Source organism: Nyctereutes procyonoides, unplaced genomic scaffold (genome assembly GCF_905146905.1).
Source record: "Nyctereutes procyonoides isolate TBG_1078 unplaced genomic scaffold, NYPRO_anot_genome, whole genome shotgun sequence".
Classification (NCBI taxonomy): domain Eukaryota; kingdom Metazoa; phylum Chordata; class Mammalia; order Carnivora; family Canidae; genus Nyctereutes; species Nyctereutes procyonoides.
The window spans coordinates 4,618,091-4,642,984 of record NW_026575123.1 but is presented as its reverse complement, the minus strand read 5'-3'; the positions used below and the strand labels follow the sequence as shown (position 1 = coordinate 4,642,984).

The 24,894-nt window shown below is 37.6% G+C and overlaps 1 protein-coding gene across 1 annotated transcript in view; it reads left to right on the top strand.

The window, feature by feature from the left end:
* GRIN2B (glutamate ionotropic receptor NMDA type subunit 2B) overlaps positions 1-24,894 on the top strand; it is a 280,635-nt gene that overhangs the window by 36,006 nt on the left and 219,735 nt on the right. The window lies entirely within an intron of this gene.

Genomic DNA, 24,894 nt, shown 5'->3' with positions numbered 1-24,894 from the left:
ATTCTGGGATATCCTCATCTGAGAAACAAAGAGGGAGGTTTTCTGAAATCTGGACAGGTTGACCTACCAGGGCTGGTGTTCCTGTACCTCCACATCTCCCTCTTAGAGATTGCCAACACCAAAGATTCTAGTTTTAATTTCTAGTTTTATTATTGAGATTTATCTTTGTTACTCAATAATATTCAACCAAGTCTTAGTAAAATCCACATTATCATTAGGTCTTCTCAAATTTATCTGTTAGGCCAAGACTTCAGATAATGAACAAAGAGTGGGTGTGTTGAAAGAACAGTTAGAAACAAAGGGTGTCAGTATCCTTTAGAGCTTAGTTACTTCACTGTCTTTTCTCATCAATCTAGGCCACAGTCTTCTCTCCATGTTTTCAGAATCTTATTAAAAAATGAATATTTTTATTTGATTCAACAAATAGTTAATGAGTTCCTAGTCTATTAGGGGACTCTTCTAGGTGGTGACTATTCACAGATGAATAGACATGTCTCAAGTCTAGTGGAATTTGCATCCTCTGCTCTTAGGGATGGTCAGATAATAAAGACAGTAATTTCAGGTAGTGGTTAAGTTCTAAAAAGAAAATAAAATGGAATCTTAATTCAGAGTGACTAAGGGAGTGGGAAGTTTAGATTGTGTAATCATTGAAGATACTACTGAGGAGGTTAAGTTTTAACTGAGATTAAATAATAAGAGGCACCAATATGAAGATCCATGATAGACATACCCTAGGAAGAGTTAACAGCAAGAGTAAGGACTCTGATGTGGAATTATAGAGAAGAAAGAAAGCAAATGTGGCTGGAATATTGTGAGCAAAGGATAATTTGTAGGAGTTAAAAAAAAAAAGACAGTCATCAGATCATCTATATCCTTACAGACCATGATAAAGACTTTGGTTTATAAGCACAGATGATATGCTCTGATAATATTTAAAAGAAAAAAAAGTATGAGACTTTCATTTCCAGCCATGAAGGAGTAAGGCAATCTGGAATTACCCTCTCACCATGAATAATTAGAAAATTAGAGGGGGAAACAAAGAAACAGCTAAGTTTTGACATTGGCAAAAAGCATCAGGAATATTATTTCTGAGAATAGGGAAATAAAGTTACCCTAGGCTATTTACCTGGACTGAAGGACAGGGAGTGGTAATCCAAGCAGAGTTCAGCAATCTGAGTTAAAAAGACAGAGATTAGATTTTTGGGAGGCTGGGCAATGTTTTTATGAGACAGAATACCCCAAATGATAAAGAAGTCCAGGAATATGCATAGAATTCCTCTTGAGTCTTTGTCTAAACATCAGTCTGTGCATATTATTGGTGAAATTCTATAAAATTGAACAAGGACAGTTTCTGAAAAATAACAATTATCAAGGAGCCCTAAGAAGAACAATTCTAAGAGCTCCCACGGGGCCAGGGACCATTCTAGTTCCCTAAAGCCAGAGAAGAAAGACTTCGCTGAATACATGGGCATTCCATAGAGATCTCAGAAGGGCCTAGCCCTAGAAATGAGGATAAATTAGTGCTAAAATGAAACCTATTCAAGAATGCTGTAAAAAGGAACAAACTAACCTGGAAGTAACTCTGCCAGAAAATTAGTAGTAATTTAAAAAATTACTGCAAACACACTTACATTTACATACATACACAAAGCAGGAAATATGACCTATAAACAGGAAAAAAAACCCAACAAAACATAGAAACAGATGCAGAAATAAGATGTTAAAATATAAGTAAAAGATACTAAAAGATCTATTATAAATATGTTTAAGTATGTAAAGGAAGACATGACCATGATGAGGAAGAAAAATGGAATATATTTTTAAAAGACCAAATGGAATTTGTACAGAGGGGAAATAAAACCCTCAGTAATTGAATTTAAAAAGTAAATGATGTTATTAACAGATTAGACATTTTGATAAAATATAAAGGAACTAGAAGACATAGCCATAGAACCTATTCAAAATGAAGCACAAAGAGAAAAAAAAGTAAAATATGAACAGTTTCAGTGACTAGTACGATTAATATTACCAAGTCCATCATATATAGATAATTGGAGACCTAGATGAATGAAGCAAAGAAAAAAATATTGAAAGAATTAATGCCTAAAATAGAATTCCACATTTGACAAATGCAATTAATGAAAGTTATAAATCTACATATTCAATAATTTTAGCAAATTTCAAATGGAAAAAAATGAAGAAAATTAAAATTAAGACACATGATACTGAAAATGCTCAAGACCACTGATAAAGAGAAAAATCATGAAAACAGAAAAAAGGCACATTACATTTAGAGGAGCAAAAATAAGAATAGTAGCATACTTCTCATCAGAAAGTATGCAAGTCAGGAGAAATACACCAATATCTTTACTGAAAGAAAAAGCTTCAACTAAGCATTCTCTACTCAGCAAAAATCTCTTAAATATGAAGTTAAAATAATGACTTTCATAGGAACAAAATGAATTAATCAGTGATACACTTGTACTTAAGAGATATTAAATGAAGTTTTTTAGCCAAAGAAAAATGGTTAACAGATGGAAATTTGGATCAAAGGAATGAAGATAATCCTAAATAGTAAATATGTGGAAATTTATAAACATCTTAAAGTATCTTTGAAGGTAATTGTCTAAAGCAAAAATAATAAAAATACATTATGGATTTTATAATATATATATTGAAGCAAAATGTATGATAATAATAATCCTAACAATGGAAGGAGGGATAAAATTTGCTGTTGTAAGTTTCTTATACTATCCATGTAGGGGCATAGCATTATTTGAAGAAAGAGTATAATAATTTAAAGATGTATATGGCAAATCCTAAAGAAATCATCAAACAATGGCAATACTTTTTGTATTAGCTATATACTTTTATAGCTAATAAGCCAGTGGTGGAGATAACAAAGTATTATAAAAACCAGTCAATCTAAGAAAAGGCAAAAAGCAGAAAAAAAGATACAAAGGATAGATGTAAAAATAGAAAACAAATAGCAGAATGATACATTTAGAGCCAAATATATTAATAATTATATTAATGTAAATGTCCTAAATACTCCATTGAAAGGCATAGATTGTTAGATTTGATGAAAACCAAGAAGCTGACATAAATGTAGACATAGATAAGTTAAAAGTTAAGAGATAAAGCAAGGTGTATTATATAAGTGCTAATCAAAAGAAATCAGAACTGGCTAAATTGATAGCAGATTAAAAATAGACTTTTGGACTATTATCCCAATAATCTTTTTTTTAAAGATTTTATTTATTCATGAGACACACACACACACACACACACACACACACACACACAGGCAGAGACACAGGCAGAGGCCAGAAGCAGGCTCCAGGCAGGGAGCCTGACTTGGGACTCGATCCCAGGTCTCCAGGATCAGGCTCTGGGCTGAAGGCAGTGCTAAACCCCTGAGCCACCCGGGCTGCCCCATCCCAATAATCTTAAACTGATTGAAATCTTGTGAAATGTGTTCTGTGACCACATCAGAATTAATAGAACTGTTATCTGGAAAATACTCAAAATTTGGAAGTTAAACAATAAATTTCTTTTTTTTATTTTATTTTATTTTATTTTATTTTATTTTATTTTATTTTATTATTTTTTTAATAAATTAATTTTTATTGGTGTTCAATTTACCAACATACAGAATAACACCCAGTGCTCATCCAATAAATTTCTAAATAATGCACAAGTCAAAAAAGAAATCGTAAAGGTAATTAGGAAATATTTTAAAGTTAATTAAAATAAAAAATATAAAATTTGTGCAGTAATAACTAATGCAGTGCTTAGAATGGAATTTATAGAAGTATAAATGCTTATATTAGAAAAGAAGCAAAGTCTGCAATCAGCGATCCAAGTGTCTATATTAAGAATCTAGGAAAAGAAAAATGATATCAATATATAATAAACAGAAGAAAGGAAGTTATACGGAATCAATGAAATGGAAAATGGACAAATGAAAGAAAGAAAAGCAATGAAACCCAAAACTAGATCTTTGAAAAGACCAATAAAATTGATAAACCTCTAGCAAGACTGACTCCATATTAAAGAGATTAAACATAAATTGCTAATATCAGGCATGAAAGAGGGACATCACTATAGATCCTACAGAAATGGAAAAACAAAAAAGAAGTGGTATAGCTAACTTTATGCCAATAAATTTGACAACTTAGGTAAATGGACAAATTCCTTGAAAGACATTAAACTATCAAAGCACATTGAAGAAGAAAAGATAACCTGAATAACTTTATATCTTAAAGAATTGGAATTCCCGGGTAAAATCCTTCTTACAAAGATACCTGTAGGTCCAGGTGACTCCACTGTTGAATTCTGCCAAATATTTAGGGAAAGAATAATATAAATTTTATACAAATTTTTCTAGAAAAAATAAGGAACATTTTAAAACTCATAACCAGTGTTACCTTGGTACCAAAACGAGACAAGATATTATAAGGATACTGTAAACTAATATTCCTCATGAACATAGAAGCAAACATTTTCAACAAAGTATTAGCAAGTAGGAATCTGGTACAGTATAAGGAAGATAAGACATCATGTCCAAAAGGTGTTTTTTCTAGGAGTGCTGTATTGGTTTAACATTTGAAAATCAATCAATGTAATTCACTGTATGGGCAGAAAAAAAAAAAACAGAAAAAACATATGATCATCTCAGTAGATCCAGAAAATCATTTTGACAAAACTCAACACTCATTCATGGTAAAAACTCTCAACAAACTAAAAATAGAAGGAAACTTCCTCAACCTGATGAACTTATCTATGAAAAACCTACAGTTAACATCATAATATATGGTGGAAATAAGACAAGGATGTCTGCTCTGTTTCTACTTAGCATTATTCTGAGGGTTGTAGTATACTCAATATGTCATGAAAAAGGAAAGGAAGAAGTAAAAGTGTCGTTCTTCACATATGACATGATCTTTAAAGAAAATTCTAGGGAAGATATATAAAATCATTAGAACAAACAAGTGAATTTAGCCAGGTCATAGTATTTAAGATTGATATGTAAGAATCATAATTGTATTTACTATCAGAGAACAATTCAAAATTTAAGAAATTTAAGTAAGATGTTTTTCACAATGGCATTAAAAGTGTAAAATACAGAAAATGTAACAAAATATGTGTGAGATCTCTACACTGAAAATAAGAAGCATTGCTCAGAACAATTGAAGACTAAGTAAATGGAAGGATACATTGTGCTCATGTATCAAAAGGTTCAATATTTTAAGGGTCCGTTCATCTTTCTATAATCTTTAGAATCATCTAAATCTCAATCGAAATCTAATTGGGAATTTTTTTGTGTAAATTTACAAGTTACTATAAAAAGTTGATGGAAATACAAAGGACCTACAAATAGCCAATCAAATTTAGAAAAAAGCATGAAGTTGGAGGACTTAGACTACTTGATTTCAAAACTTATTATAAAGCTATAGTAATAAAGACAGTGTGCTATTAGCATAAGGATAGATATGTAGATCAGTGGAACAACATGGAATTTATAAATAGACCAATACTTCATATAAGCTGATTTTCATTAAAGATGCTAGGATAATTCAATGAAGAAAAAGGCTTTTCAGCAAAAGATTGGAACAATTTTATGTTCATTTGGAAAAAGAAATGATCATTCTTTTTAGGTATCTCTAAGAAACTCAAACTTGAAATGAGATTATGTGCTTTGTGTCATTCATGTAAGAAGAGTTGGAACTATAGTCATCAAATCAACAAAGAAAAGGCTCTTTGCTAATCTTAAAAGATTAGCAAATGGATGCACATTTATGTATTTTAGATGAAAGTAGGATTGATAAGGAATAAATATCCCTTGCTTTAGACACAACTTTCTGTCTATCCTGATCTTGTCAGATAAGCGGACTTCTACTATAGTGACCTTGTTTAGTTACCATGAGATTTAATAGAACTTGTTGTAAAGTTTTAGCAATTACCACATACTTTCATTTCTTATCTATTTATCTCGGTCACTTTTATCTGATTCTTCATGAGCACACTTCATTATACCAAGTAGGTTGTAAGTGCATGAACTGTGTGTTGATTTGTAGCCTTTAGGACCATCTCCAGTGCCTGATGCATTTAGGTCTTCAACTACTGCTTAACTGACAGGGTAGAACTACCCTACAGATGCCTTTCAGAATCTGTTAAATTGTTTGATTTCTTTTGACCGAATTATTAGAAGGGTGGTCCCATTATTTTTAACTAAGTATGTTACTGGTGTGGTTCCATAATTTTTTCATAGAATTCTCCCTCTCTTTTTTGCACATTCAAATTCCTTTTTTTTAAAGATTTTATTTATTTATTCATAGAGACACACACACACACACACACACACAGAGAGAGAGAGAGAGAGAGAGGCAGAGGCACAGGCAGAGGGAGAAGCAAGCTCCATGCAGGGAGCCTGACGTGGGACTCCATCCAGGGTCCCCAGTATCAAAACCCAGGCTGCAGGCGGCGCTAAACCGCTGGGCCACCAGGGCTGCCCTTCAAATTCCTTTTTGAAGCTCCTTTGTTACTAAGGCATAAGACTTCAGGCCCAGCCCTTTATGAAATACAGTACAGAAAGAAGAATAGAGAAATGGAGCAAAGTAAATTGCTTTGAATCTCATTCCTTGATTTTCATTTGACTTGTTATATATGAGTTAGGACATATTTCATGGTGAGGATTTAGAATATTTATGGGCAGTTCCTTATTGTTTTATTACCTCCCATATATATTCTTATGATGGAGAAAGTTAGTAATGTTTAAAAGCCTTAAAAACTCTAAGGAATGTATTTCCTTCATTTTAAGTTTGGTTTATAGAAAAAATAATCTGGCTCCGGATAGGATAGCAGGCTTGCAAGTCCTGTGAATTCCGTAGTTCGCTTGATTGTAAGCTGCTTGAGGATAATGGCCACGTCTTATTTAATCCTTGATGGCTCCAAAGAAACATTTCACAGTGCCTGGTATTAAATATTTTCTAAATGATGAAATGATTAAGGGTGTCTGGTTACTACATGGGCCAGGATTGCTCCTAGGCAAATGGTAACATAGGAAATAGGAAATATTTCTTTTACGCTCCTTCCCAACCTCTTTTTTTGTAGCTCCTTTCTTATTTTCTTTCCTTTTTTTTAAACCTTTCTTCTTTTCTGCCTTCTGCCTTTTCCCGATACGAGTCCATGTCTATTACTCAATTAGCCATTAACTAATCCCTGATAACAATGAACTGATTGTTAGATTAGCCTTAGCATTTTATAACATCTTCTTAAAAGCAGAGGGATGCATTTTACAGTCTAAGTTTGGAGTCAGCAATGATCTCTGCCAAGTATATGGTATGTGTAAGGGGTAAACAGAGCCCTCCATCCTGGGACCCTTCTTTACTGTATTTCTTGATTTCAGAGAAAGAGAATGACTTTGCCCAAGGAGCTCAAGAAGTTCCATGTTAGGGTTGATGTTTGAGCTGGCCCCTGAACAATGGACAGTGAGTTTTTTCCAGTGGGGAGGTGATTTGGGGTAAGGGACGGAGGTGGGAAAGAGGAACAGTAATAAAACATTACAGGAAAGTGGAACAACTGCCTGGGCAGAGGTACAGAGATGAAAGAGCAAGGTATATTTTAGGAACATGGAGTAGTCTTGGGTAAATGGGGCAACTGTTGCATGGTAGGAAGTAGAAGGAGATTGGACAAAACAGCAAAGCAAAGAAAGCAAAACAAAAAAACAGACTGGGGTGGATTGTAAAGGGCCATGTATATGATTCAAAGGCATCTGACCTTTGGGCAGTGGAATGGTTGGATTTCTATTTCAGAAACATGGAAAAGGGGGAATAGTCAAATTTGGATTTTAGGAAGCTGTCCCGGTAGCAAGGTGGAGGGTGAGTTTTTGTGGGCGGGGAAACCAGTTATCAGGCCATCGCAGTAATTGGTCAAGACATAGTAACTGCACAGTAGTGGGGAAGAAGAGAAAGAAGGATTGCCTTTTAGATAATTAAAAGATAGAATTGTGATAGATAGAATTAAAAGATAGAATTGTGCATTTAGTGACCAAGTTCTCCCTCATCCCAGTTCATTTATTCGTTAATTCAATCAACATTTATCTGGCCCCCTAATGTAGGCCAAACACTGTGCAAAATACTTGAGAGAAATAAATAGGACATGGCTCCTTTCCTTAACAAGCTCAAAGTTCAGTAAGTAAGGCTGACATTTAACAATTAAAATGCAATGCAATGAGTACTGTAGCAGAGGTAAGCAATGTGTGCTGTAGGACTACAGAGAAAAAATGGTTTCTAAAGAAACTCAGGAGGGCAAATTCAGTGTTTTACTCACTATGGCATCCCTAGCACTTGTTTTGAGTTGAGGAACCTACTAGGTGCTTAATAAATATTTATTGGATAAATATTTGAGCTTGGATGAGGAGGTGTATGGACTGAAGAATGACAACTCCTTCCTCTCTCTATTGTAGGCTAGAGAAGAGGTCTTTCTTCTTGGTTTTGAAAATAGAAAATGTATGAGATTGTCCCCCTTGATGGTGGGCCTTAGGATGGCACTAGATACTTGGTTCTAGACCATGTTTCCTCTTTTCTCTTAGGGCTCATGTAGATTATATTGGGGCCTGTAAGTCTCTGAAAGCTAGCAAGCCAGAATAGGTCAGAATAGCTCTGTTTGTTTACCCTTTGTTGTTATCCTTTGGGATTTAGTAAAGTCTTTTGGAAAGTCCTAACTTATTCCATCAGAGATAAGAGAAACTAAAAGAGAGTCTTTGTCCAAACTTGGGCCAGAGATTTAAGGAGAGAAGTAGCTACCCAGGGTCAGGAACCAGAGCAGAAGAATCCTATGAAGAAGGTGAAACCCCAGGGCAGGAAGTTTACATTGCTTGTTGGTTGCTCCCATTCACTAAAAGAATCTCCATTTAATTCTCAACTCTGCAAGTTCTGTATTTCATTTTATTAAGGAAAATGGACTGAGTCAATGATCTCTTAATTTCAACTAAGAAATCTACCAAATTCTGAAACACAAAGCACTTCTGTAATTCATTTATCGTTAGAGATGACCTAATATGAATTCATTTGGCAGCAAAATATGATCTAAAGTGATGTAAAGCTACTTATAGCTTAATTGAATCTTTAAAGTGTCTATGTTTTTATGTTTTATGGGAGAAACATTTACATGTTTGATTACAGGTTCTTGCCCTGGATTTCTATAGGGTGATGTTGGATGATATTCAGTAAATTACTTTTTAAAACCTGAAAATTTTAAAATTATCAAGCTACATCCTGCTCCTGGTGTTTTATTTTTTATTTTTAAAGATTTTGTTTATTTATGAGAGACACAGAAATAGAGCGAGAGAGAGAGAGAGAGAGAGAGAGAGAGAGAGACAGAGAGACACAGAGAGAGAGGCAGAGACACAGGCAAAGGGAGAAGCACGCTCCATGCAGGGAGATCGACATGGGACTCGATCCCATGTCCCCAGGATCACACCCTGGGCTGAAGGCAGCGCTAAACTGCTGAGCCACCTGGGCTGCCCTGTCCTAGTGTTTTAGATGAAGGATTGTGGATTTATATTTCCTTTCAGAGATTGGTAAAGGCTTTTGGACAAGATGAGTATGAGTCGAGGTTTTTTTGTTTTTTTAAGAATAATTGACATACAATACTATGTTAGTTTCAGGTGTACAACATAGTGATTTGGTGTTTATCACCGCAATAAGTCTAGTGACCCTCTGTCACCACACAGAGTTGTTACAGTATTATTCACAATATTTCCTGTATATTATGTCTCCATGTCTTTATTTTAAAACTAGAAGATTGTACCTCCTTAATCCCCTTCACCTATTCTGTCCATCCCTGAGTTGAATTTTGAAGATGCATCCAAACCTTGCTTTGCTTCTCAACTGAAAGTAGTATTATCTCCTATGTTAGTTTGATAGGGCTGCTGTAACAAATGCCATAGACTGGGTGGCTTAGACAACAGAAATTTATTTTATCAAAGTTCTGGAAGCTGGAGGTCCCCAAGATGAAGGTGTCAGTGGGTTTGGTTTCTCCTGAGGCCTCTCTCCTTGCCTTGTGGATGGCCACCTTCTTCCTGTGTCCTCACCTGGTCTTTCCTCCATGTGTGCCTATCCCTGATGTCTTTGGGTGTCAAATCCTCTCCCTAGAAAGACCCTGGTTGGATTGGATTAGAATCCACTCCAGTGGCCTTGCTTTAACTTTATTACCTCTTTAAAGACCCTATTGCCAAATAACAGTCCCCTCGTGAAGTGCTGAGGAGTGGGGCTTCAGTGTTTCAATTTTAGAGGGACAACACTTCAGACTATCATACTCCCATAGGGTGTGTGAAACTGTGTGAATATGTTTTTTGGAGATTACAATGATGGTAGAGTGTTATTCTCACTTAATGGAGAGAGACCAGGGCTGCTAACCAGCCTGTGGTATAAAAGAGAGCCCAAAGGGTCAACTCCTGTGGTGTGAAACAATCAGGGAAGACCCAAAGAAAGGTATGGAATCATTCCTGGGATGTGGTCTGCTATGCTGGTTCTGTCTTTGATGGGAAGTTGAGGCCTGGTAATCTTAAAGTAATGAATGTTCTCATCTTAAAACTATCCACTGGCTGCTCTTTGCTCACTTTTTAGTTGGTTCTGTGAAGTGTCATTCCTGGACTTCATGAAGCAGATATAAAGAACAAATGGATTTCACTCTATGAAGCTTAGATTGGACTTGGCCCCTCAGTGTCTAGGAATAATGAGGAATTTACACTTTTTATGTTTTCTCAACTCACTCATGACTCTTAGACTGAAATAACAGCCGTTTTTAAAAATAAATCCTACCTTGCCTCTAGGCTTACAGTGGTAGGAAATAAAACTGCATGCAGAGCTTAGCACACAAGTGCTCCAATGGTCAAGGTAAGAGTTGGGACCCAGAAATGTGCCTCTGGCAGGTGTGAACTCAAATGGCATCCTAGAATGGCCTTTGCTTCTAGTATGTCCCTTTTCTTTCCAGCATGTCCCTTGATCCTGCCTGCCCTTGGTCCCTTGCACGTATGGAACATTGACATGCTTTACAAATATTCTCACATTCATTAGAGCCATTGTAGGTTGTTAAGTAAATTATCAACAATGCATCATACAGATGTTAAGAATAACAACAAAGTGAACCTATTTTGTGGGCATGCACTGCCCTGACCGTACTCCATTTATGTTTTCTTGAGTCATGCTGAATTATTCAGTCTTCTTTTTACAATTTCAACATCCAGGAGAAACAAAAAACTGTAACAATTGCTGCTACAATACATAAATAAAAATGAATAATTCAGAACTCCTGTCTTATTTTACTCCCCCTTGTCTGGCTCTGACTGATGCCGGCTTTCGCAGCACTCAGCGAGGCAGGCAGAGGACAACTTTCAGGTTTAGAAATAAAGACATAGAACATTTTAATGGTTTGCCCAAGAAGAACCATTCCTGAGCTGGTGGCAAGTCGTGGCTTGATTTTAGTCCTCGTGGCTTCTAGGTGTGGGCTGTCTCTACTCCCTACCCATCATCAGGTTATTCTGAAGAGGTTAAAGCATCACCACCTTTTCCTAGTCAGCAATGTTTGAAGCCCTTTTGTATTCCCTCTCAACAACTTTACCAGCAACTGTAGCTTCAGGTTCTTCTCAGATGTGAAGCTTTTGTATATTACATGTGTGATAGGGCTGTCACTGTCCCCAGTTCATTGTATCAGGTAGAGAAGAAACTGAATACAGGAATGGGATGCCAAGGGTCCTTGCTGCAGTCCCCTGGCTGGGCCAGGAGCTTTTGTGATATACCCTGCCAGGTTCCCGAGCATCTGCTAGCTAACAGGCTTCTGCCCTTTCACTTGCTCCCAGTCACTGGGCATTGCCCCAGCTCAGCCAGAGTACACGTCACAGAGCCAGATTCCGGACCAGTGCACTGCTGGCTGGCTGTCACCCCCTCAGAGGGATTGAAAAAAGAGGCATGAGGGTTACAAAGCTTGCTAAATAATCCATGCTTCCTTCTGTTGGAATTTTCTATGTGCTTCTAGAGGACCATTTTTAAACTTCTATTTTCCAAGTCATGACCAAGGGGAAAAAAAAAATCCTACTAAACCTCCAATTGACCACCAATGATAAAGATTAGGGGAGAGCTTCTTGTACATTCTAATAGTTAATTAAATCTTTTGTATTTGTATGCTGGCATCCCAGGCAGACAAAAGAGGATAAAGTAACCTGATGCATGGATTTAATAGGCCCATCTCTTTAATATACTACTTGGCAAGAGTTTTATTTTTGCAATTTTAACTTTTGGGGTTTTGGCCTTTAGGTTTTTATTTTTCTCTCTTCATCCATTGCCTCCCTCCCACCCTCAAGAAAAGAGAAAGAGTCATCAGATTTTTTTTCTATCCTTTCAGGGACAGTAACGTGTATTAATATAACTAGGCAAAAGCCTGGTTAGGGCCCCACTTTCTCAACATACCCTTTAATCATTTCTGAGGGGTTGGGGGCATGTGATATGGAGGTGGGTGTTGGAGCAAAAAAAGGAGAGATGCTTCAGTTTCAGAGGGCCTGGAGGCAGAGTCCCAGAGAGCTGTTTCCATGGCAGCGCTATGGAAACCAGGTTCTGCTGCTCACTCCTTCCCAGAGTAGAATTTCCATGCTTCACATAGCATGGGCTCTGAAAAACCCTGCTGCAGCATATCCCAACTGCGACTTTGCATTGTAACCTCATTGTAACCTATGTTCTGACTTCTTTAAATAGGGGTAAGTGGGGAAAAAAATAGGAACCTAGTATAAGTCACTGGTTGAAACTCTAAACCTTAAGTCTTCTGTGCATTTTCCAGTAGGATGGAGAGAAAAATTAGTTTCACTGTATATCAGTTGTCATTTCCATCTGCATCCACTTTTCTGGGTTCCATTTTATGGCATTGTCAAATCTCACAATACTATAGATGTCAGCTCTTTATACCTTTATATATATATATATTATATATATATATATAATTTGTTGAACTAAGTGTACAGGATCTGTCTCTGTAGAGATCTGTCATCTTCTATCTAGCCACATGTGGTGATCTTGTGCTTCATATGACTTGTATGTACATGTGTGCTGATTTTCATAAATGGGGACCTGATGAAGGACCATGGATAATTGTTCTTCACTTTGCAAACATCTCTCAAGTGTATACACTGCTGGGAGAGGGTTTGTGGCACGATTTCATATGTGGAGAACTGCATCTGTGTGTGTGTGTGTGTGTGTGTGTGTGTGTGTATGTGTGTGTTGGGTCTTTTGACACAGGGTGCTAATTTACATGTGCAATTATCACCTACTTGTGATCTTTTAATGGGAAGGTTATTGTGTAAGGAATGATGCCAAATGAAGCCCATGAATACAGTTCTAGAAGAAAAAATGCAAAAGTCTGTAGGCACATTTTTAGGAGGGAGATAGAAAACACATGAGTATTTTAGCCTACCTTTCCACTTCAGAGATAGGCATAGTGGGCTTGAACGAATACCACCAGGCAATATTGTTTGCAGTGAAAACTTATTTTTTTAGACTTTAAAAATTGGTGATCTTTTTTCTTCTTTTTCTTCACTTTACTTCTCTGGTTCTCATATTATACAGAAACGTTCCCAAAAGCCCATTATTAGACTTTGAATACATCTTTTTTACAGTCTCTTCACATGTCTCTAGCACATGTCCCCAGATCTGCCTTCTCTAGTGACTTCATTTCCCTCCTCAATAAACAACCCACCCTTAATTATTTTTAATCATTTTTTTGCTCAAAGAATTTGTGAATCCCTGGATACTCAATGATTGCCTTATTCTGATAGTGTCAGGAGTTCCTGCATTATCTGTTCTTAATGGTGCCTAATGCTAGATTAAGTCCTGAAACATATTCCTGTCATATGTTTTTTTATTTGAAAGGCTTTTGTGGTTTAATCTCAGCACCAATATATTTGCCCACTGATCTGAGAAAAGGTACCTTAAGTAAGTATATATAAGTAAGCTTATATATTTGCTGCCCACCTAACTTTTTCATTCATTTATTCAATCAATATCCATTTGTTTGTTAATTCATCCATCCTTCCATTCATTCAACCACAGATGCATTCCATATGTGTAGCATAGCGTCATGTATCCCTCACACTAAAGAAGGCGAAGATATAAAGTTGAATCATATGGAATTACTGATGCTCTACTGCTTTTGACTTATAAAGGGACAATTTTATATGGTTTAACCTAAGATAAAGGTACAGAATAAAAAGACTTAGAAAAAGAAAATTGATATCAGATAAAAAGTTCAGGGAGGAGCTGAAAATAGCATTCAATGACAGGAGGAAGTAGAAACTGAGAATCCAGTGTGTGGGTTTCTGTGGTGACCACACTATAGTCAATAGCCACATGTGGCCATTTCTAGTTTCAATTTAAATTAGTTAAAATTAAGTAAAATAAAAATTCCCTTCCTTAGTAGGATAAGCCCCATTTTAAATGCTCAGTTGTCATGTGGTGCAGTTGGTAATCTGATTGGACAGTACAGGTAAAGACATTCCTGTCGCCACGGCAACTTCTATCGAACATTGCTGCCATAGAGGAACATGATCACTGAAGAACAGAATAGGTCAAGAGAACTGAAACTTCCTTGTGAATATCTGTAGTGGTAGAGAAAAGGTTTGGTGAGTTGGAGGAGTGTCTGGTTATTCACCTGAAATTCATTATTCTTTTCCTTTTTTTTTAAGATTTTATTTATTTATTTGAAAAAGAGTGAGAGAACAGCAGAAGGAGAAGGAAAGCAGACTCCCCCCACCCACCTCCCCTGAGTAGAGCCCAGTGTCAAAGATAGTAATCTGAACTGGAGTTCACAGTGGTGGAAAATGAAATTAGTAAAATGTGTTAGTTTTTGTGACTTTCCTCATTGCAGGCTGTGTAAGACTGCCAATAAACTAATGTTATTTAAACCCACAAAACAGAAGATATTGAAATACTTGTCTCATTTAGACCCTGCCTCTGTTTTCTTGATTTTTCCATGGCAATAGAAACTTTACTGTGGACTATTCTTTGGTTGTGTAAAAGGTCTTTTTATTTATCTGAAATACTCTATTAAAATTTAATAAAATGAGACAGTTCCTTTTTCTCCATTCTATCAACAAAGAATATCCTCTTCAACCTGAATAGCTTGCTTTTAAAAAAAAAGATTTTATTTATTTATTTGAGAGAGAGAGAGAGAGAACAAACCAGGGGAGAAACAGAGGTAGAGGGAGAAGCAGACTCCCCACTGAGCAGGGGGCTTGATGCAGGGCTTGATCACAGGACCCTGGGATCATGATCTGAGCTGAAGGCAGATACTTAACCCACTGAGCCACCCAGGCGCCTCCATTAGTTCTCTTCTTATGCCTTGTAGCTGTTTCCTAACAGGGGCCCCAGTGAAATTGGTCACAAACCCCAGAACAGATTAAAAAAGCATCACATTAAAAGAACACTTGCAGTGTAGGATTCTCAACTTTGCTGGCTATCTGAGTCAACGCTGATGGCTAAAGGTAATATTTGAAGTCTGACCTGGGTCGTCTTTCTCTTCACCATCCCTCTAGCAGACAGTTGGTGCACATGTGCATGGAGAAATACACAGAAGAGGAAGGCTATCATTTGTCTGCCTTCACCTTTTTCTTTTTTTTTTTTTTTTTTTTTTTTTTTAAATTTTTTTTTTTTTATTTTTTTATTTATGATAGTCACAGAGAGAGAGAGAGAGAGAGAGGCAGAGACATAGGCAGAGGGAGAAGCAGGCTCCATGCACCGGGAGCCCGATATGGGATTCGATCCCGGGTCTCCAGGATCGCGCCCTGAGCCAAAGGCAGGCGCCAAACCGCTGCGCCACCCAGGGATCCCTGCCTTCACCTTTTTCAAAAGCATTTTGTACTTTAGGCATTAAGCTACTAAGTCCAAACACTTTTCCAGGTTACCTGGAAACTCAAACGTTTGATCCCAGCTGCAAATCTCTGCTGTCTGAAATAGGTTTGGATGACTTTTTATCTGTAGCCACTTTCTGGTTTCATCCAAAAGGAACCATTTTAGGGAATCCTGAAGTGGTGACACATTTCATCATTTTTGCCTCTGAGTCATTGTCCATGTTGATCTGAAGATTCAACCGGTGGCACATGGGAACACACGTACACAGAAACATAAACACTGTCAGCCTTGTGCTTTTCAAATTTCCCCAAAGGTGAAGCTGTACAGCTTAATTAAGGCAAGGCTGAGGGAAAACTGAAGAAATCTGAGAAGGGTAATTTCATTCTCTGTGTCGCTGGATTGGACAAACCCTTTACTTCCTTGTATGTACTCGCTTCAAAAAAAGAACTCATTCTGCATTTGTCACTACTTTATTCTACACCTTAGTGAATGAATCAGCACTTTGGAGTTAGGCAGGTTGGGCTCTATCCTGCATGCATGACCTCCAATAGGTGCCTTTAACATCTGACCTCAGGTTTCCTTGTTTGCACCAGACACATATAACTGTGGAAGGAGATAATGAGGGAGATGCTAAAAGAAAACAGAACCATCAGGATAAAAATCACTCTACAGAACAGTTAGAGAGTTTGTTATGATGAGATGAGAATATGTGTAAAGCACTGTGCATAGTAGGTGCTTGTGAATTTTAGCTGTTAGGGTTACTCTTACTTTGCTACCACTGCTGCTATTACTGCTTCCAGCAAAATTTTTAATCCTCACCCTGTTTCCAGCTCCCAGTACCCAGAGTCCCCAAGTGGAGTAATGTTTGGAATCTACTGCATTCTCACATGCTTGCTTTGCCATCTGGTTCTCATTTTTGCCCACTCTTATTCTTTCCTTATATCATAATTCTGATATTCAGTATTCAAATGGATGACTCTTTAAATAGCTTTATTGCTTGGTCTTTACTTTGCTTGATTTACAGTTTTACATAAAATTCCCCCAAACTTCTCAATTGCTTACCTCATTGTGATCTGGATCCCAGTTTACCATGTTTCACGAAATGCCTTTGCTGATCTTTCCAGCGGTCACTTTCAGGGCAAGTCTGTTATCTTTCCATTCCTGATGCAAATGATTTCATGGTTTTAAATATCATGTCTCTGTGATGGACACCCTGATCAACATATCTGTCTTACTATTAATTTTCTCTCCCGTTTCCATTTCTTTCTGTTGTGATTTAATCTCTTGCAAATACTTGAGATTTGATAGAGTAAAACACTGAATTATTTATTTCATTTGCACTTTTTTATTTGTCGGATTTTATACTATTCTTCCTCTCTTAAATGCCAAGCACTGGAGCAGAATCTTGCTAATAGACAATGTTCAAAGTTGAAATAGATTTAGTAGCAGATGAGAAGAGGAAAAATGACAAAAAAAGAGATATGTACAGGTAAAAATAGAGGCTTGGGGAGAGCTTAAGTAGTGGGAAATGCAAGTATAATAGGGGAATAAAATTCTGTCCAAATGCCTGATCCCCAAAGTGGTTTTGGTCAAAATTTTGCTAAGAAGTTTGTCCCCATGTAGAAGAAAAGAATGCCAACATTTTCTTGTAGTTTCTTCTGTTGGGCATGCCCCTAAAAATGGTGCTACGCAGTGTCTTGAGCATAGATTGGGGCTTAGCAAATATTTGTTGAATTGATTTTTTATGGTTGGGTCGACTGATTAACTGAAAAATTTAACCTTGCCTATGAACACTATATCTCAAGAGCATAGGACATGCTTCCTTTTTTTCTTTTGAAACTTTTGTAAAACAGTGGCCTTTTTTTCTTTTGAAACTTTTGTAAAACAGTGGTCATGGAGCCTTTTAAGAATTTAGAGAAAGCTAGAGATCCCTTTTTCAGAAAAATATCCACATGTCAAATTCTACATATGGTTTCAGGGGATTCAGAGATCTTTTGAGGCTATTCATGAACCCCATGCTTAGCATCCTGCTCTATATTCATAAATTTCCCTTGACATCTTCCTCATTCCTTATCTCCATTAAAAGGAGGCCCCTGTGTCCAGTTCTAAACCAGAAGTCTTAGTGTCATCATCCACTTTCTGCCCTCCAATCAGGTTACTTGTGTTGATTGCCAGGTGCTGCAGCCCAATCTATTAAATGAACTTATTCTGTTTAATGAAGGAAAATGCCTTTTGCAGCACTCATGTAAGTCATCTTGTCCTGAATGTCATTGTGCAGGCACAGGGAGGATTCCTCTTTCTGACGAAAATGACCATACTTTCTACAACACTGGATAATTTATAAAAAGGACATATATCTTGCAGAATGGGAATGGGACAACAGGGAGAATTTGGTTTTTATCCTGATGGTTCTGTTTTCTTTTAGCATCTCCCTCATTATCTCCTTCCACAGTTATACATGTCTGGTGCCCATTGATAGAAGTTAGATCCCTGGTCTTGGCCAGTTATCATAGGTGTCAGTGGTTAATGATTAGACAAATGAATCTTGCTGGATTCAATAAATTCATCCCACTAAACGCCCACTGGTGCCTTAGAGGAATTCATATAGTCAGGCTTCCCTACACAATGGTAAACTGTTATTTGTAGAGATATTTTAGGGGTATTGGAAAGGAGGAGAAGACAGGTTTTCTGCAACTCTCTTGTCATACAATGTGAGCAACTGGCCCAGGATTTGGGGATATATAGATGTAGATATCTATAGTTATAGATTTAGCTATAGCTACAGATATAGATATAGATATAGATAGATATGAACAGAGACAGAGAAGGAGTATTACTTCTTATTCTCTGGTTCATTTGGCAGTTAGGAACAGTCAACATTTTGAATACCCACTGTGTGCCAGACCCTATACATTGCATTAGGAATGCAAAAACTGTTAAGGACACAAAATCTGCCTTTACAGTTTTCATAGTCCAGAGTGGGATACTGTTCATTCAATAGTAATAGAAATTGTTCTCCTTTTCTGGGGCTTGTAGTATAGGAGGAAGGCTGCTGGCAAAGTATTATAGAGTCACTTACCAGTAAGAAAATCTTTTAGAATGATCATATGTTTATTTAACCACATTTATTCAATAAATATGTACTGAGTGCCTATTGTAGTTTTGACTTTGGGAATACTGAATGGACAAGATAGTCCCCGGCTTTGATGAAACGTACATTTTTTGTGAAGGAGAGAAGCAGAAAATAGATAACACAAAAATATAACTTGAAACAGAATTAAGTACTCTGAAGAAAGTAAAGCAAGGTAAGAGGATAAAGAAAAAATGGGGGAAGGAGGGAGTTTATATAGAGCAGATGAGTAAGGAAGGTCTCTCAAACAGGTGGCATTTAAGCAAAGACCTGAAGGGTAGGAGAGAATGAGTTTTTCAGGTTGAGAGAACAGCAAGCAGCCCTGAAGTAGGAATGAGTTTGGCAGTGGGAGAAAGAAGGAGATGGTCTCCTGGCTGGAGCAGAGCAGACAGGGGAAGAGGCAGGAGATGAGGTCAGGGAGACAAGCTATGCCCCACAGACAATGCTAAGATGCCCGGATCTTATCCTATGCGTGCAGAGAAGGAATCAGAGGGTTATATGTTTACAAAAGAGTACTGAGTGCTGGACGAAGATTAGGTGGTAGATGGGAGCACACAAGTGGAACAGGAGGCCTATTTAGATAGATTTACTCATTCATTATGTCTGTAGTTTAACTACATCATAACATCCCTGCCTTTGAGGAGCTCATCTTGTAGTGTATCTTGCTACTTCTCTCTTCCTTTCCCTCTCTGAACTCTTTTGAAACAAAACTTATAGATGACCAGCTGAAGTGACTAATACTAATACTTATAGATGACCAGTTGAAGTGACTAATACTTCACTTTATGAGTTCCCTATCTTTGGCATGTGGTTCCCTGTCTTAGATTAGGATTTTCAGGTTTTGAGCAATAATAATTACCACTATTTTTTTTCAATGTCACAGATGCCAGGCATATTTTATTATCTCTTTCAATCCTCGCAAAAATTCTGCAGTGGAATTATTGTTATTCTCATCCTCATTGTTATGTGAGGACAGGAACATTCAGAGAGATGAAGTCATGGCCATACACTAGTACATGGTAGCTAGGACTTGATCATAGGTCCCTTGGCTTCCAAACCACATGGTTTTTCTACCACACTATTGTGTATGAGAATGGAAAAACATTGTGAGCTTATTTGGGAAGTTAGAAAATTGGTTTTTCTGAGACTGGTATTCTAGAGCAGTGGTTCTCAACAGAAGGTGACTTTGTCCCCAGGAGACTTTTGGCAGTATCGGGTGATATTTTTGCTTGTCGCAAGTTGAGGTATAGAGTGCTACTGGCATCTTGTGGGTAGAGACCAAGGATATTGCTAAACATTGTTCAAGGTACAAGATGACCCCTCTATCAAAGAATTATCTTGCCCAAAATGTCAATTGTGCCAAGGTTCAGAAATCCTGTTTCAGTGTCATTTTTCTGCATTCCTGATCTGTTCATAACTTTAATTAGTATAGATCATCAGTTATCAACCTGATTATATTTATTTGTCCTTGTGCTAAGGAGAAGTTAAGGTCTAATTAGAGAAGGGAGACTTCTGTTGCCAAGCTGCATTTTGTTTTGTTTTGTTTTTGTCAATAAGTGGTTGTCTCCTAGTACCCTTTTATCTATCATAGATGGTAGCCTGAGCTCTGATTCTAGGGCTCAGGAGCCCCTCAGGCATTCTGAACCATTCTAGTACTAGAAGTCGTAGGGCTTCTGCACTGAACTTTCCCATTGCTTCATGCTGGCCTTCCTCTGGGGTGGTTTAGGTCAGGCTGTCAGCACTGGAAATAGCCCTTCTTACCAGGAAATTGTGTGAATTAGGAGCAGGTCAACCCTAACTCCCTCCCACTACCAAACTCAAAGTGACCCCAGAAGCTCTGAGATTTGAAGCATCATTTGTCTAGTAAGCAAATTACCTTCTACAAGATAACACCCCTTCAAGGTTTAAAATGCTGATGTATACTGATGGGAGAGATAGAATGACCCCTGTCTTCCTGCCAAAAAAAAAAAATCTTGCAATTCAATCTTTATGGCTTTCTTAATTTAGACATTACCATTATTCAGAGCTGCTACAGTGTATGGCCCTATAAAGGAAGAAACTTCTCCATACATTTGTATTTAACTTTACAGCTTATAAAGTCATCCATGGTCATCATTTGCTTCTCTAGGTCAAGAGGTCATTCCATTACTTAAAGAATAAAAGATTATGTGTTATCTTTCTGCTTTTGAAACTTGCCATTAGAGGACTAGTCCACAACTGGGTGCCCTGGGTGAGGCCCCGATTCTATGACAGTCTCTCTCTGAAAGAGCGTGGATATGGAAGCAGGCTGAGGGTCCTCGATGTGGTGCCCTCCTTTTAAAAGCCTCTTGGCACCTTTACTTTCCCTGCCACTTGCCTCATGGAAAAAAAAAGCCTTCTGCTTAATAAACGTCTGCTTGTAATATTCTGAAACAAGGAGGCTAATCAAAGGCCCTGTTCTGCAGAACAGGGACGCTAAATGACAAGATTAATTTCCGTAATCAAGCAGCTTAATTTGGACACTTCCCCCCTCTCTGTTGCTGATTGAAATTGAGGCAAATTTCGCAGTGGTGAGATTCTGTCCTGGCCTAGTAAAGCTTACTTACTGGGACTGGAAGAGGGGAGGCAAGGTGACGTGGTCAGAGAAGATGAAGGGAGGGAAGAGTGCGGGGAAGGGCATCACATGAAGTGAAATGTGAATGAACGCACAGAAGTGACTGGGATTTTTCTAGGGCCTCTTATTAGAAGTGGTGTGAAGTTGTTTGTGCAGTTGTCCCCGTGGTGACCACTCACCAACTTGGAATGTTTCCATCAGAAATAGCAGTCGTCATGGAGATTCATATAGCCATAGCATGCTTGGGCAGAGAGATCTTCTAATCCACCTGCCTCTTTTCATAAAGCAGCCCCAGAAATGTTAAGGGACTTGTGTCCTGTTCATTAACACCAAGTGAAATTTCAAGCCAGAAAGTCAAGACGCTTAAGTAATCTCCATGAGATTTATGGAAAAATAAACAGTACCATGGTGACAGACCTTATGTTTGTATAAAGTATTATAATTTAAAGGCACTTTCAGTATATTTTAGTGGCAAGGCATGTTGCTCAAATTAGAGTTTAATGGAATATTTTTAGGTCTTTAATAACATAAATGATAACAACCTGGATGCTTACTGTATCTTACAAAAGCAAACACTTCACAATGGGGATTCAAAGATCTTCTTTTCTCCTGTGCTGTCCTTAGCATCGAAGAGGGAATACAAAATCTTACGCATTGAGTGGTTGAGCATAACTATTTGGAGTTTTGACCCTCAGATTTTCCTAGATCCAACCTTGTTTAGATTATGAGGTTATTTTATGCTGATCCGTGAGCCCTGGTGGGAAATGTGGTGAGGTGGGTGCGTCTGTGGGCAAGAAGCTGAACAGCTATAGGATTTAACACTGACATTGTCTTAGATCTTCCATGAGTCATTGGACCTTTCTGGGCTTCAGTTTCTTAATTGTAAAATAAGGATGCTAATACTGATCTGCCTCACAGAAGAATAAGTAATAAATTACTTCAAAGCTCTTCCCAAATGTAAAGTACTAGATAAATACCAAAAGATGAAATAAATGGACTCCTAAATAAAATGTATTCAGGGAAAATTCAGTCAAGGCCAAACCAGACTGACATTAATAGCCAAGGAGCCAGACTGTGTGTTGTGTTGGGTATAAGAGAGGGGGCAATTTAATACTTGGTAAATCCATGTGAACTCTAGGTTAGTATGGTGGGGTGTATGTGGACCGAGACACCACTGAGCACTGTGCACATTAGCCCTAGCCTTCATGACCAGGATCTTAGAGAAATATGTCTGGGCCTATCTGTTCATTCATTTAAAAGATATTTAGCGAGTACCCATTATGGGCAAGGCATTATTGCTTCAAGAAACTCTTCCAGATCTCATAGAGTTGAGAATTTATTGAAGGAGATAAAACATAACCAAGAGTATATAATGTAAATCTCCATGAGAAACACTGTAGGAGCTGTACAACTAAGTGTTATATATGAATGCAGAGGGTAGTTTTAATTAGTGTGATCAGAGAACACACTCTGAAGGAGGATTTGAATTCCATGGATTGCTGTGGGTAAGGACAGGGACATAGAGGAGAGCATTCTAGGTGGAGTCTAGGACCAGCATGGCCAAATATGAAAATTTATTAATTTTCAAGAATGAAGAGTTTAGATATCTTGCTTTTGTATTTCTGTTGAAGAGTTAAGACTAAAACCTATATGGGGAAAGATTATGGAGAGCCCTAAATGACCATGGAGAGCCTAAAAGGCATAACAATGTATGAAAGTACAAATTTTAAGAATAGCAACCTTAAACACTGACAAAAAGCACTGATTTTTCTGGGATGTGAGAAGAGCAGAGAGTGAAAATCAATTTAATAAAACCTAAGTAATGCACAGCATAGGGTGTACCAAACAAGCTGTAGAGGATTAAAGTAGCATTTAAAAGATTTTTTACCTAATATAATAGTTCCCTAACAAAAAGAATCTGTAAAAACCACAGGACACAGTAATATCACAAAGAAGAAGCAAAAGTTTGACAGGTTCATACTTTACCACCTTGGAATGCACATTCCATTGAAAAGATATAACCTGTCAGGTTCAGAGAAAGATGAAAATGGGTAAACAATGAAGAAAGCACTTAGTGAGGTGGAAATTCATATTGAACACAGTATAATTCCATGTACTGTGCTTTACATAGACCAGAGGGGGGTGAAACAGCTGGTTGGAACAAACATAGCAGGTTCATAGGCAGAGAGGCAAATGCCCATTTGGGGTTGATTTTCCATTAGTTGAGACTTGACTGTGGATAATCCTGTGTGAATTGCTGTTCCTGCAGGAGTGTGTCTTCCTTTTTGGCTCCCCACTGGTCCTATCCCTTCTCCTCTCACCACAGACTTTAAGATGCTTTGCTATGTGCTCAATACAAAATGAAAGAAGTTGTTTAATTCTCCTTCTTCTTCTCCTTCTTCTTCTTCTTCTTCTTCTTCTTCTTCTTCTTCTTCTTCTTCTTCTTCTTCCCTTCTTATTTCTTCTTTCTTCTTTCTTCTTCTTCTTCTTTCTTCTATTACTATTAAGAGAGAGAGAGCAGGGAGAGGGGCAAAGGGAGAGGGAGAGAATCCCAAGCAGACTCCCTGCTAAACTCAGAACCCCACGCAGGGCTCGATCTCATGCCCTGAGATCATGACTTGAGCCAAAATCAAGATTGGGATGCTTAATGGACTGAGCCACCCAGGTGCCCCAAAAGAAGTCTTTTAACGTATTTTTGTGTTTGTTCACAGTTCCCTCAATTTATTTTTGTTTTTGCATTTAAAAAAAAAGATTATATTTATCTGAGAGAGAGAGAGAGCCAGCATGAGCTAGCATGAGAGATCATGAGCAGGGGGGGGGGCGGGGAGAAACAAGCAGACTCTGTGTTGAGCAAGGAGCCCTACATGGGGCTTGATCCCAGGACCCCAAGATCATGACCAGAGCCAAAGTCAGATGATTAACAGATTAAGCTCCCCAGGTGCTCCTGTTTTTGTGTTTTTTAAAAAATACTTTGGTTCATTTTATATGGGAAGCTTTTTAAAAACATCATAGTAATATCAATGAAAAAAATCTAATTCCAGGGAACAAATTTTGAGGACTAACTAATTGAGAGAGAAATCATGTTTTTGGAACATGATGTCTAATCTCAACTCTGCTTACCTAGTTGTCTGAACTAGGTAAATCACTTAATATCGGTCATCCTCTGTGAGGCTGTGAAAACATGTGATGGCACATGTACACCAGCCCAGTGCTTGGCACAGGACATTCACTTTATCTTCTTCTAAAATTAAGTGTAACTTAATTATTTTTCT